The sequence below is a fragment of the Doryrhamphus excisus genome, chromosome 13 (genome assembly GCF_030265055.1).
Source record: "Doryrhamphus excisus isolate RoL2022-K1 chromosome 13, RoL_Dexc_1.0, whole genome shotgun sequence".
NCBI classification, from domain to species: Eukaryota; Metazoa; Chordata; class Actinopteri; order Syngnathiformes; family Syngnathidae; genus Doryrhamphus; species Doryrhamphus excisus.
Genome location: NC_080478.1, coordinates 14444849 through 14458292, shown reverse-complemented (window position 1 = coordinate 14458292; position 13444 = coordinate 14444849). Strand labels below are relative to the sequence as shown.

Below are 13444 nucleotides of genomic sequence, written 5' to 3'. Positions count from 1 at the left end.
TCCTCCATAGTGTTGCAGCAGCCATGCAATACGAGACTGTACTCCTGCAGTGCTCCCACATGCTAGGGCTGTGTGTTGCTGATATTTTGTGCTTATTCCCGTAATGTTCCTTCTCAGTATCTCTACTTCGTTCAGATAAACATGATGACTTGGAGGAATAACTTTATCTCCTACTTCCTGCATTTGATTCCTGTGGTTGCACATCATCTTGTAGGTCCGGATGATTGCGTGGCGGATGCCCTGAACAACTTCACAATAATATTGCAGCAGGGCCGTGCGGACGCCTTTGGAGGGGCAGGTGCTCAAAGTTCAAAAGGGGGGTCACATGGACACACACACACTTTAAAAAAGGGGCACTTTGGGCATGTGCCCTTCTGTAATCCAATAGGGAGGATATTACCATGTGCACTTTTATTAGTGGAATGAGTAATTTGATTTTGTAGCTGTTCAATCTTATTTTGATGCTTTGGCTGTCAATTTAATTTCCCTTATTCCTGTATTCATATTTAACATTGCTCATCAAATACACTAACAAACAAGCAATATTAATACATTAGCACCACAGCCTGCAACCTTGCAACAAAGTCACACCAGCAAGTGATACAAGTACATAAAAGCCACAACAATGCTTCAATAAACGAGCATGCATGCACTCAATTTACACCGTTCTCCTTTAGACACGGTGCATCAGCATCCCAATGCGGAATCCTTAATCCAGGGACAACAAAACGAAACAGTTGACCTACCTGATTCCCGGTGAGTGCTTGGCGTGCGATTTAGCTGACTTGGCTCCTCCGTCGTGCTCCTGGCGTGATGCCTGTTTGGCGGCGAGTAGGCGACGCGACGATGTTCGTTCGATGCCTTTTTGATGACTTCGATAGCGGCCTCCTTGTAACTTTTAGCCGCGGTTAGGGTCATTTGGTAACCAGCTTGTATAGTCACGCTGAATAGGATACCACGTTTGGTGGGTTTATAACAATGATGACACCAAAGCAGGACAGCAGATACTTTAGATGTGAAGTTATGGCCGATGGCGTGGAGCAGTATATGCAACGGGACAAAATGAATCAAGAATACATAGACAAAAACGGGTATGCAAATGTAACAAAATATCACTGTTTACCGACCTGCACAAGCAAATGCGCGCCATTTACGGCTTCCGTGTGCGCAAGCGCGTACAACCACCTGGGCTCACGTGACCACGCCTCTTTTATTTGTCAATTTTGATCATTTGTTGTTAATAGCGTGACTGGAAATTAGCGGGGTTAGCTTAGTTTAGCATGCTAGTACTGTTGTATGTGTACAGCTTCGCCTGGCTATGTTTTTACTGCTTTAATGTGTTTAAAATGTTTAACAAAGCTAATGTTTGCCAAATCGCTATCATTAGCTGACATCAAACATATGTAACTAATGTATGTGTTACGTGGGGCGTGGCTTACATGTTCCGTGCAGGAAGAGGGCGGGATATAATGCTTGATGAGGACTTGATGACATGATGACTGTTTCAAACAGTCTAGTTAAATGACTAATTAATCATGAAAACAGGGGGAAATATGTGTGTCCTGCATGCTGAAATATGTTGTGTGAGTTTGTGTTTAACAGAAAAGGATGTCATTCAAAAATGAACCATAATTTGTTAGCTTTGTGTCACCTTTTCTCCTCCACTACTGGTCTCTTGGTGGGACTTCCTGTTTTCTGTTAAGATGGAATCATTTTTATATGATCATGCATTTTGTGAATGCTAAATTCATTCATTCATTTTATACTGCTTATCCTCATGAGGGTCACAGAGGTGCTGGAGCCTAACCATGCTGTCAATTCAATTCAATTGTTTTTTTTTCTTCTTTTTATCATAGTTTTTATTTTGTAACAACAAATTACAAATAAATCAAAAAATATATATAAATACCCTTACCGCAAAATAAAAATCCTGTAAATAAGCGAATGAATAATAATAGGGATAAATTATCAAAACAACATCACAGTTTATCAATCACACCAATTTATTATAATTTGCGGTGATATACTGTATATCGGGCATTGTTTTATATTACAATCAATGTGAGCGATTCCATTTTGACAGTTCATTGTAATATAATTTTATTGAAGATTAATTTATTTTACCACATTTTTTTGGCACCCCCTGGAGGCCACAATGCCCACATCATGTCCCTTTATTGAATGAGCCAGTCAGCTACTGTATGTACAGTATATGAATATCATGTTTATTTTTCTACTGGTTGGGTAGGATTGGTTACCATTTCTGTGTTAATTTATCATCAAAATTTGTCAACGGCCACATTCATGCAGCAAGATTAATCTATGTAAAAATCATTAGGAAATAAGCCTAAGCAGGCTTTTTTTATCTGTTTTGTTCTGATTTATACGAGACCATATGCAGCTGAATCCTTTGAAAATACAGTGGTGAAAAATTCATGTCTGCATGTCAGTGTGACCCTTCCTCTTCTCCTGGCTCGCTTACCTCTGGGATGAGAAAATCCCTTCAGTGTTTTTGAGTGATTGGGGGCTAGAGAAAAAGCTAGTTGTCTTGGCAACCTGCGATATCTTATACTTGTTTACACTCCAAAACTAAATGTATGTATATCTAAATGCAAAAGTCTGCAAGTCAAAAGCAGCTATTTCTAGCTGCAGGAATGGTTGCTCTTTGCCAACAGATTAAGTGTCCTCATGACGTTCTTTGTGTATTTTGTATGAATGCAGTATTTCCACAATCCTACATCCCTCTGTTAACCACTTGTCTAAATAGTCATAAATCACAACTGAAGTGCGGCTTTTTATTAAGAAGGCACTAAAGCTTTCAAAGCTGCTGTGTGGGACAAGAAAACATGCAAACATAGTGTGCTGTAGTAAATAATTGCCACAAATTACAGAAAATGATTGCTTTGCTTAACATGATCTAGAAATTGCACACACACTATAGCAGACAGCTGCTTTCTCACCATGTTGAACTAACTGTTAGCGTCCCTGGGGTGGAGGTGGAGAAGGAGGTGGAGGGGAATCAGCCTTCGAGTTGAAAGAGAAGACTTACTGAGTGATCCATTTTCCCTTTGCACGGATCAGAGTTCATTTTTTGTATCCGTGTCGTCAGCTGGGATTGCAATTTCCTTTCTTTTTTCTTTTTTTTTTTTTTGACCTGTGCACGTCAGATGGCAGGAGTGAAGTTGCAGAAGAACAAACATGAATACTGGAAAATAGAAGGCTGGACCCTGCCTGAGGTCCAGTTCTGAGGCTGAGTGCTGTGGGACTTACCGTGGGATAGACTCACCTCTTCACTGCCAGCTTGCGAAGCAGGATTGGAAAAATCATTAATAGTCACGCGCCCTAGATGCTGAAGCATGGGTGGTCACCAAGAGGGGCTCTCCAAACACAATATCATTATTATCTGATATTGAGCTTTAATGACACTTTCTTGTTAATTACAGATAAATCACAGAAGATGGCGTAATGTATGAGAGGAGCCATACACGTGCATGTTCACAAACTGGGTCATAAAATTTCCTTTTGATTTGGTTTAGTCTTTCCTCCTGTGTACCAACCAAAGGGGTCAGTTGGTGCGTAGGGAATAGACAATAACTGTCTGTCAAAGCCCAACAGCGAAGCGCATCCACCATGCATTATGCCACATTGCTATTTGGAGCGAGGACAACAGAAATATCAGCAGCCAAATTTGTACAGTTGGATCATTTGTCATAAGGACTCTCTGCCAGGAAATACAGAGCAGCTTGAATATGACTGCAGTAAATGTAATGTTTCAGTTGCCTTGAATTTGACCCAGAGATTAACTCAGTTCCTACAATCATCAGAGAAGTTGGCAATGCATAAAACACATTGAGAACACTGATTTGTAGGCTTACTCAACCACTGGACACAGCATTACATTATTGTATAATGTCTAATTATTGTATACTGCAGTATACAATTTTAATATAGTACATGTACTATATTAAAATACAGAACAGTATAAGCAGATGCTAAGGGCGCTGTGGCCTCCAGGGGATGCAAAAAAATTGGGAAAAAATTACCATCAATATAAATACTATAGGGGTGGCACGGATGGTTGAGTGGTTAGCGCGCAGACCTCACAGCTAGGAGACCAGGGTTCAATTCCACCCTCGGCCATCTCTGTGTGGAGTTTGCATGTTCATGTGTGTTTTCTCCGGGTACTCCGGTTTCCTCCCACATTCCAAAAACATGCTAGGTTAATTGGCAACTCCAAATTGTCCATAGGTATGAATGTGAGTGTGAATGGTTGTTTGTCTATATGTGCCCTGTGATTGGCTGGCGGCCAGTCCAGGGTGTACCCGCCTCTCGCCCAAAGACAGCTGGGACCCTCGTGAGGAAAAGCGGTAGAAAATGAATAAATACTATAAATAGTTATTACTATGAACTCTTAAAATGGGAAGGTGCATAGTTTTGCATATATTGATGTGCATAAAGGTATTTATAGATTCATTGATTCATTCATTTTCTATACCGCTTATCCTCAAGAGTATCGCGAGCATGCTGGAGCCTATCCCAGCTGTCTGCGGGCGAGAGGCGGGGTACACCCTGGACAGGTCGGTAGCCAATCACAGGGCACATATAGACAAACAACCATTCACACTCACATTCATACCTATGGACAATTTGGAGTCGCCAATTAATCTAACATGCATGTTTTTGGAAAGTGGGAGGAAAAGTACCCGGAGAAAACCCACGCACGCACGGGGAGAACATGCAAACTCCACACAGAGATACCCGAGCGAGGAATTGAACACGAGTCTCCTAGCCATATGAAGGCTTCACTTTTCACTATTAAATAATACATTGCATCATACTGTATGCAGTTTTCAATCTACTTTAAATGACCATAACCAACATATTGTTGGCTACCTCACGCTACTATAATGTGATGTAATTGAAGAGCCCACTAGAGGTCACTACAGCAAACACAGTCCATTGTCCATGCTGATATAAACACATAAAACTGTGGGCCCTCATGTTGCCCACCTCCCACCTGCAGCCCCCCCCCCCCCCCCCCCCCCCCCCCCTGCCTGATCTTTGTGGTTCATGTCCCCGTCCAACTGGTGTTCAGGTCAGAAAACTGGTCCCTCAGGAGCAAGGTCCTCACCTCTCTCCCTTTAAAACAACAGCAGTGACTGGGTCACGTCTATTTCTACTGACATTTCCTCTAGATGACGACCAGCAGAAGCAGCTGCAGGTAGAAAAATTACTATAGAGGATTAACACCTGGACACAAATACTCTGAAACATCTGTAAAATATTTGTTTAGAGGTACTTGAATACACACATAGAAAATACAGTATATGCATTAGAAAAGTTTTTTGATATAACTAACTCAACTAGAGTTTTACTACACACACACTCACTCTTATTTTTGGAGACACAGCAAGATCTTCAGCCAAAGGCTTCTTTTTTGCTGCCAGGCGTCCAGTCCAAACGGCTCTACAACATTTAGGAAACCTCCAGGGGCCACGAAGACCAAAAAGCAACAGAGGAAAAAGCGCAATAGACGAGCGACCACACATATTCACTGAGCTCATCCCACCAGGCTGCACTAAATCACTATGAAAGCGAAATATGGGCTATCATGGAGGACCAATAAAGCCACCATTTGTATGAACAGCCTCCTCACATATAACTGTCACTAACGATCGCGTTGGTAGGCATTTCTTAGTGTGCCTTTCACTGAGATCATGTTTTTAGAATAAGTGCAGAGATAAATTCTAAACTCATGATAAAACTCTTACTCTTTATCTGTTACATTTGACTGAATTTGTCTGAATTGCAAAACGTAACCTTTCGTGATGTTCCAACAATGATACATGCTCAAATGGTAGATTTGCTTGCATTTGCTTGGAGGCAATGCATTATGGGAAAACATTTAAATATAGATTTTTATTTTAAACAATTTTTTTTGGTACTTTTGAGTGTTAAGCTGCTGTGTGATGAGTTTAGAAACACAATGAGTCAGACTGTTATGTCGAGTCATGACCTTCGGCGATTTCCAAAAGGTTGAAAAGGCTGTTGTGAGTTTTTCATAGCTCTTTTATATGGTATATGATATATAATAATATGTTGTTTTATGCCATTTTAAGATGTGGACATGTGAGGCTTATAGTCCGTACAACTTAGTTATGTACAAGTCTGTTTTTTCCTGTAAATTCAGTGGGTGCGGCTTAGACGCAGTTGCGGTTTTAACACCAGAATTTATAGCTTGTGCCGTCATTTCCACACTAGTAAGTATAGTTTACGTTGCTGGTTTTAAGCATACTGAAACTTTTTGCGTGTTTAAGAGTAAACCTATGCCTACTATTGATGAAGAAATGCGCCATTATGGGCTTCGGAGGACAACGCTGCAGCATTAGAAATGGCTACAACACTCCCGCCAATGGCGGAGATTTTGGACAAGATCCAATCAGACCTCGAGCTGCTGGGACAACTTCCACAAGGAAGATTGGCGTGAGAATGTTCGCATGGCAAGTGCATTGTTTCGCCCGCACATTGACAGCTTCCCTGTTATATATGCCTGTTCTATGCCGTATAACTACTGATTAAACAAAGACAATTTGCCAGATGCACAAATTATTATTATTATTACACACAATTATTATGTCTTCACTGATAAGATGAACTACACTTCACAGCATGATAGTGATAATTAGCATTTGCTACATTTGAATGAAGAACATGTTTAATACATTCATTCATTCATTTTCTACCGCTTTTCCTCACGTAGGTCGCGGGGGTGCTGGAGCCTATCCCAGCTGTCTTCTTCGGGCGAGAGGCGGGTTACACCCTGGACTGGTCGCCATGCAGCCAATCACAGGGCACATATAGACAAACAACCATTCACATTCACATTCATACCTATGGACAATTTGGAGTCGCCAATTAACCTAGCATGTTTTTGGAATGTGGGAGGAAACTGGAGAACCCGGAGAAAACCCACGCATGCACGGGGAGAACATGTAAACTCCACACAGAGATGGCCGAGAGTGGAATTTAACCCTGGTGTCCTACCTGTGAGGTCTGCATGCTAACCACTCGACCGCCATGCAGCCTGTTTCATACATATTCAATAAATGTTGCTAACATATGTGAGTACTGTAAAGTAACACTCCTTGGCCAGCAGTCCACATGTGTCATCTCCGGTGAATCACCATGTTTGTTATTGTGCGTTTAGGGAAATGATGTCATTCACGCTTCTGTTTGGCTAAAATTGCCTTAACAGTCCAATGCTGCCATTACCTTGGCATGCGAACGACAGCCTGTGAAAGTCTACTCATGTGGACAGAAATAGTTTTAAAAACGTCACTGTGTGAATGGAGTTTTTTTTGGCCACAGAGAGGGGCAAATGTGTGTTTTTACTCGTGACGACATGGACTTAAACTGAATCTAAGTTATTGCTAAGGACATGTGTGAATCGATTATGAAATTTTCATGTAATCTTATGAACTAAACCAAACTTTTGAAGAGTAGAGAAGCCTGGATGTAATCTCTTTCACGTCAAGTCAAACTTCCTGTTGGTAGAGCACAAATGTGGTCTTCCTGTAAGAGGACTTCGCTTGGGATGAAAGGTTTGATGTGATACCAACCCTAAATAAATAAACAGAGAAGTAATAAGAGATTTATTTGTTGGTCTAAATCAGGGGTCTCAAACTCAATTTACCTGGGGGCCACTGGAGCTAGGGTCTGGGCGAGGCTGGGCCGCATCAGGTTTTCCAAAAAAAAACAAAAAACACATTTATTAAAAACAGAAAAATGAATAAACTTTGCTTTGGTTCCGATTTTCTACAAGAAAAGCTCTGATAAAACATTCCACTGTTCTCAAATATCTTACTTTTTATTTTTCTACACAAAATAAGATTAAAAATAAATAAACAAATCAAGAATAAAGAAAATCAATCAGTAATAAATAAATAAATATAATAATAATAATAATAAAACGGCAAGTAATAAAAACTTAAGAAACCACATATAGTTGGTGGGTAGACATTTTTTTTCAAATTAAAATTAACAAAGCATTATTAGAGCCCTGTAGACATGACAAAACACGACTAAAGTCACATTTATACTCTTTTTATTTACAATATATTGCGCAACTTGTGACACATGCTAACTCGCAAACTAGAGAGCTAGCGACCTAAACGGTAGCCTCCAAGTTATTTCCTTTAAACTTAAAAAGCCAAAAACTTACCACTTCCACACGGATAGGGAGGATAACTATTAACAGTTATTTAACCTTTAACATGAACATTAATCAAACGTAATATTTTTTTCTGGGTACATGATACCATACAGCATCCATATCAAACTTGCATGGGCCGCACTAACATTAAACTTTCATATCAAGGCGGGGGACTCAAACTAGTGTCCTGTGGGACACATTTGGCCCGCGGGCCGCGTGTTTGAGACCACTGGTCTAAATTGTTCTCTCTTGTTTTGCTTTGTGCTCTATGCTGGCGATGTTGCTCCTACCAATTGTTTCATTAAGTATAATTTGTCCATCCACTGTGCAGCGTCTTTGATGTTGTGTATTAAAGGGCACAAAACCCAAAGAGTCTTCAGAAGGCACCTCGCTGCCCTCGGCCGCAGATGGCCGCCCTGCCTTTCTTGAGGGATTCTGCCAATTTCAACCCAGATCTGACTACTGTGAGCTACAAAAAAAATGGGCTGGACCAGGATGTGGTGATCTTCTCTCCCTTAAAGGATCCGCCATATTGGTGAGGCTGAGCTCGCAGGCCATCTTTGACCACAGTTTACTCTGAGAGCAAGGGAAGGCAACATGGCCGTGCAATAGTATTTACTTCATCACTGACTTTATGTGGGTGGTCCCCCACTTTGCCCCCACCTTTTTCAACTGGAACACAATGGCTGCACCAGACGTTGTTCTCTCACATACTGTCCTGCCTCATTGGAAAAGCCATAAAACACGGCTGTCCTGGGCTCCCAGGCATGATGTATTTGGAGCGTTTTCTTCCCTCACAGGTTACTCTACATTTGCTACTTCATTGCCACAGGAACGAAAGGAATTTTTATCAATATATTTACTTTTCCAGAAATATGATTTAAAACACAGTGAACACATTATCATGCTTATCAAAACAGTTATACACAATTGATTGAAAACATCCCTGAAGGTGTTTTCTTCCGCAAGACTGAGATTCAAACACCTTTCAGAAGCTTTGGGGGTCTTTTTTATTCTTTGCAGCTTTCACTATTACCTAAAGCTGCCCCACAGAGTGTGTCTGATATGATGTTGATATTTGGATTTTAATATAAGATTATCGTTGTTGAGTGATGTGTGCATGACCTTGCCACATGACCTGAGGCAGTGGAAATGAAGCAGAGCTGTAATTTAGCTGAATTTGACTTCTGACCAGAGAGGAAATCTACCTTGGTATGGCTTAAATTATTTCACTTCCATTTTTCACGGCCCATTAGAGAAGGGAAGCTGCATTGTAAAGCAAGGTCATGCAATTAAAGCGTTTGCTCGTACATGTTAAACACACACGTTAAAGGAAAAAAGCGCGGAGTTCAGCCTAGAATTAGCCCTCAAAAGCCAAACAAAACTTGTAGTTCAAACTATAGTCATACAGAAATAGGAGTATTGAAGCCTTGTGTGAAGCCAAGACAGAATGGCACAAGAAAGGAAAGAGGAAAGTTGCAATCTCGTACTACTTTACACATTTAACTTTAACTTAAAAAAAATCCTACTTAATTACTAAATAATCATCTCCATATCTTTTATTCCAGTCTGATGTTGGGAACCTTGGGATTTGCATCATAACTTGATTTCAAATTTAAGGAGAAAGTTTACATGTTTTACAGTTTTACAGTTTGGCATGTATGCATGCCAAACTGCATACATCCAGCACTAAAACCTCATATTCAAAGGAATCCCCAACCACCAGATTCGCAATACAGTGACTGGAGCACCAATATGAATGAAATCTTTCAGTTTAAAATCTCTTAATGCACAACATCAACATCAAACTCACCTATTTGTTCATATAATAATGCACACAGAACAATAATTCATTCTTGCTCTGTGCTTCTCGGTCTGTGCTTTTTGCGCTGTGCAGGCACTGTGAGATGTTCAGGAATTCTCGTTTTTAATTTTTAATCACAATTGGTACACTTTGGGAAACTAGGAATTAGAATATCTTTGAAAAGGTCATTGATTCGATCGATTCACTGCACACAAGTATTTCAATAATGTATTTTGAAATTGCTCAATAATATCAAAGATTATACTTACAGATAATAAAAACCTAAACATGTTTGAAATAGTTTAATATTGTAAACTACTAGTTTGTGTGAAATTAACTACAAAAACTTTAATTTCATTTAATTCCTGAAATCAACAATGTACATTACAAAATATTCTTAATGATGATTGATTTACCTGCACATCAACACGGGTTAGCGCATGAATGACTCCAAAAATATGACTAATTCATTATCAAAGTGAATATGTTATTACTTAACGGTACAATGTAACAACACAACCACAACGCCCCAGATGGGTTCTATGCTGCCTGCCAGCAGGCATCCATCCATCCATTTTCTATCCCAGCTAATTTCTGCACTCACATTCATACCTATGGATAATTTGGAATCACCAATTAACCTAGCATGTTTTTGGAATGTGGGAGGAAACCAAAGTACCCGGAGAGAACATGCAAATTCCACACAGATGCCAAAGCGGAGATTCCAACCCAGATCCTTACGATCTCCTGACTGGGTGGCCAACATGCTAACCACCATATTCATTCCAGCAATACCTATAAAACGCCATTATCCCCAATACAGACTATTCCATCATCTGTCAGATGTCTTCAAATGGTAAGAGTTTCATTCTTTTCAGATGTCTTTTGTTTTGTAAATGCTACTTTTTTTAAGATTGCACGTTGAAACGGAGCAACTTTGGAGGTTCTGTTTGATTAATGGTAAAACAAGGCAATGCTTATGTAACATGGCATTGGACTTCCTTCTTGAAAATTATGTTTTCATGGACATCCACCCCCTTTCTTTTTTTGGACAAGTTCACACAAGCATAGAAATGAGTGCACAGACACAGACAGTGAAAACCGCACACATGGTAATGTAGATGTAACTGGAAGACTTCTCGAGGCATATGGATGCCATTTGTAAGCTGCACTGAGAATGTATAGGTCAGTCTTACCCTTTGGTATCTCTCTATCCATCTGTTTTCACATTACTTGCAAATTATAGTGTCCTCCAGACCCAAATGAACATAAATCAGACCGCTGAAAGTGCAGAAGTTTTCCCATCTGTCATAAAACAATGATTTAATGTACGGGTTGTCAAAATATGGCGCTGCGAATCTGCCTCGCTCCCCAGCAGTAGGAACACAAAGCACCATCTCATCGGTGTAATTTATGGCCTCTGAGGGAACACAGGGTGATTAGGCTTAGGCCACCAACAGCCAGAAAAACAGTAGGAGCTCCAATGAGGATGGATGGAAAACCTCAACCAAATGTATCAAACAATTCAGCTAAATCTATTTTTGTTTGGAAAAAGAAGGAGAGCGAGATATATTGCCTGTTTAGAATATGTGGTATATCTTTGGAACATTTGGTCATACTGCATTTGTGAGTTTTGGAGAATCTACATTAAATAGTCAAAAGATGTGTTGGTCAGCTGAGGCGTGTTCAGCCAAATCAAATATACAACGGGACCTTTCTGGATTTTAAAGAACACTTTTGTGCTCTGTAAGTGATGTCACCACATCGCCATGAAATTGTTCCCTTTAAAGCTGAGGTCAAAGATTCTAAGTTAAACAGTGGATGCCGCAAACAATACCCTTTACCTTAAATAGCCTTGGTATGAAATCACATTAAAACTGTAGCTTCCCACTCAATGGTGGCGATTAGCCTCTAATTGGTCATCAATAAAAACACAGCCTTCTCAAAGACTTACTTGTTGACATTTTCATGTGTATCTAAATAAACACATATTTCCTGTAAAGCCAAAATGGATGCAATAAAATGAGTCAAGGTTGTCATGCAATAGAGGCATCCGCATTCATCCACCTATCATTATGGTATTTTTCTTTCCGCATAAACAAATGTGAGCTTCAACAAGACAGCCCCAAGCGAGCCAAAGGAGGCTCCATCCTTGAAATAAATGGAATGATGGCTTACAGCCTGCTTTATTCTAATTACAAATAAATACATCAGGGGCGAGTCCGTTCGTCCTACCCATTGATGTTCACTGGCTTTTTCTCTCCATGTGGGAGACATATTTGATGGCTGGCCCTCTATTGTTTTTGTTCCAGATTTTACAGCTGCTCATCTGGGTCCCTGGTCAGTCATTGGATCAGTGTGAAAGCAGTCAAAGCCCCTGGCCCCCACATGGCGTACAAAGTTGCACCGCAGGTGTTTTACTTGTCTTTCTACAGATGTAACAGCATCATGAACACACACACACACACACACACTTGTCTCTGTTTCATATCATACATTGGTCACAACACTAATTGTACGAACTGGGGATTCAGCATTCAAAGCCCTGCAAATAATTGCATCTTTTTGTATGCATACAAAAGGCCCATCTCTCTCAAATATTATTCACAAATCTGTCTAAATCTGCAAATGAACATTCATAATTCAGCCATCAGATGGATGTGTAATGTCAATATTCTGTTTAGACAGATTGATTATTGCACAGGTCTACTTTAAGGGTGGTGCTGAAAACCAGTCTGTATCTGCTGTAATTAGCATTTGCCTGAAATTTAAACCAACCCAGTGGGTGTGATGAGGTTGGTGCAATATGCTGATGATATGATAATGGACCCAAGTTGAGGCATATCATCCAAACTGTGATGTGTACCAAACAAGAGGGCCGAGAATGCTCGAGAGACAAACTCTGGTGTGGTTCGGTTCACTTGTGCTCAAATGTGAATTGTATAGATACACCAAAGACATGGCACAGTACTAAAATTACAGCAGAAATTACAAATATGTAAGGAAATCTTCTCTGCTCTCTCCCAACCATGTGCTTCAAAAGTATATTTTAGAAGCTACATTATGGTTTGTGAATATATATATTTTATTTTTTCACAAACTATAATGTAGCTTCTAAAATATACTTGTGATGCACATCCAAATTGTCCATAGGTATGAATGTGAGTGCCAAAAGTATATTTTAGAAGCTACATTATGGTTTGTGAATATACATATATATATATTTTTTTCCACAAACCATAATGTAGCTTCTAAAATATACTTTTGATGCACAGTTATATAATATCTTCTTTTTTCTCGCAAATCAATCTCCTCCATCCAACCCTGTCTTCTGCATCTGTCTCTCTCACACCAACTACCCTCATGTCCTCCTTCACTACATCCATAAACCTCCTCTTTGGTCTTCCTCTACGCTTCCTACCCAGCAG

At 40.0% G+C, this 13444-nt stretch overlaps 1 protein-coding gene across 1 annotated transcript in view; it reads right to left on the bottom strand.

Annotated features, from left to right (window-relative positions):
- The window catches only part of qpct (glutaminyl-peptide cyclotransferase), a 122520-nt gene extending 121382 nt beyond the window's left edge, over positions 1 to 1138 (bottom strand). Inside the window, exon 1 of the mRNA XM_058090061.1 lies at positions 747 to 1138. The gene's annotated coding sequence lies outside the window, so the exon portion shown is untranslated. The remainder of the gene's footprint in view (positions 1 to 746) is intronic.
- Between the last annotated feature and the right edge of the window lie 12306 nt (positions 1139 to 13444).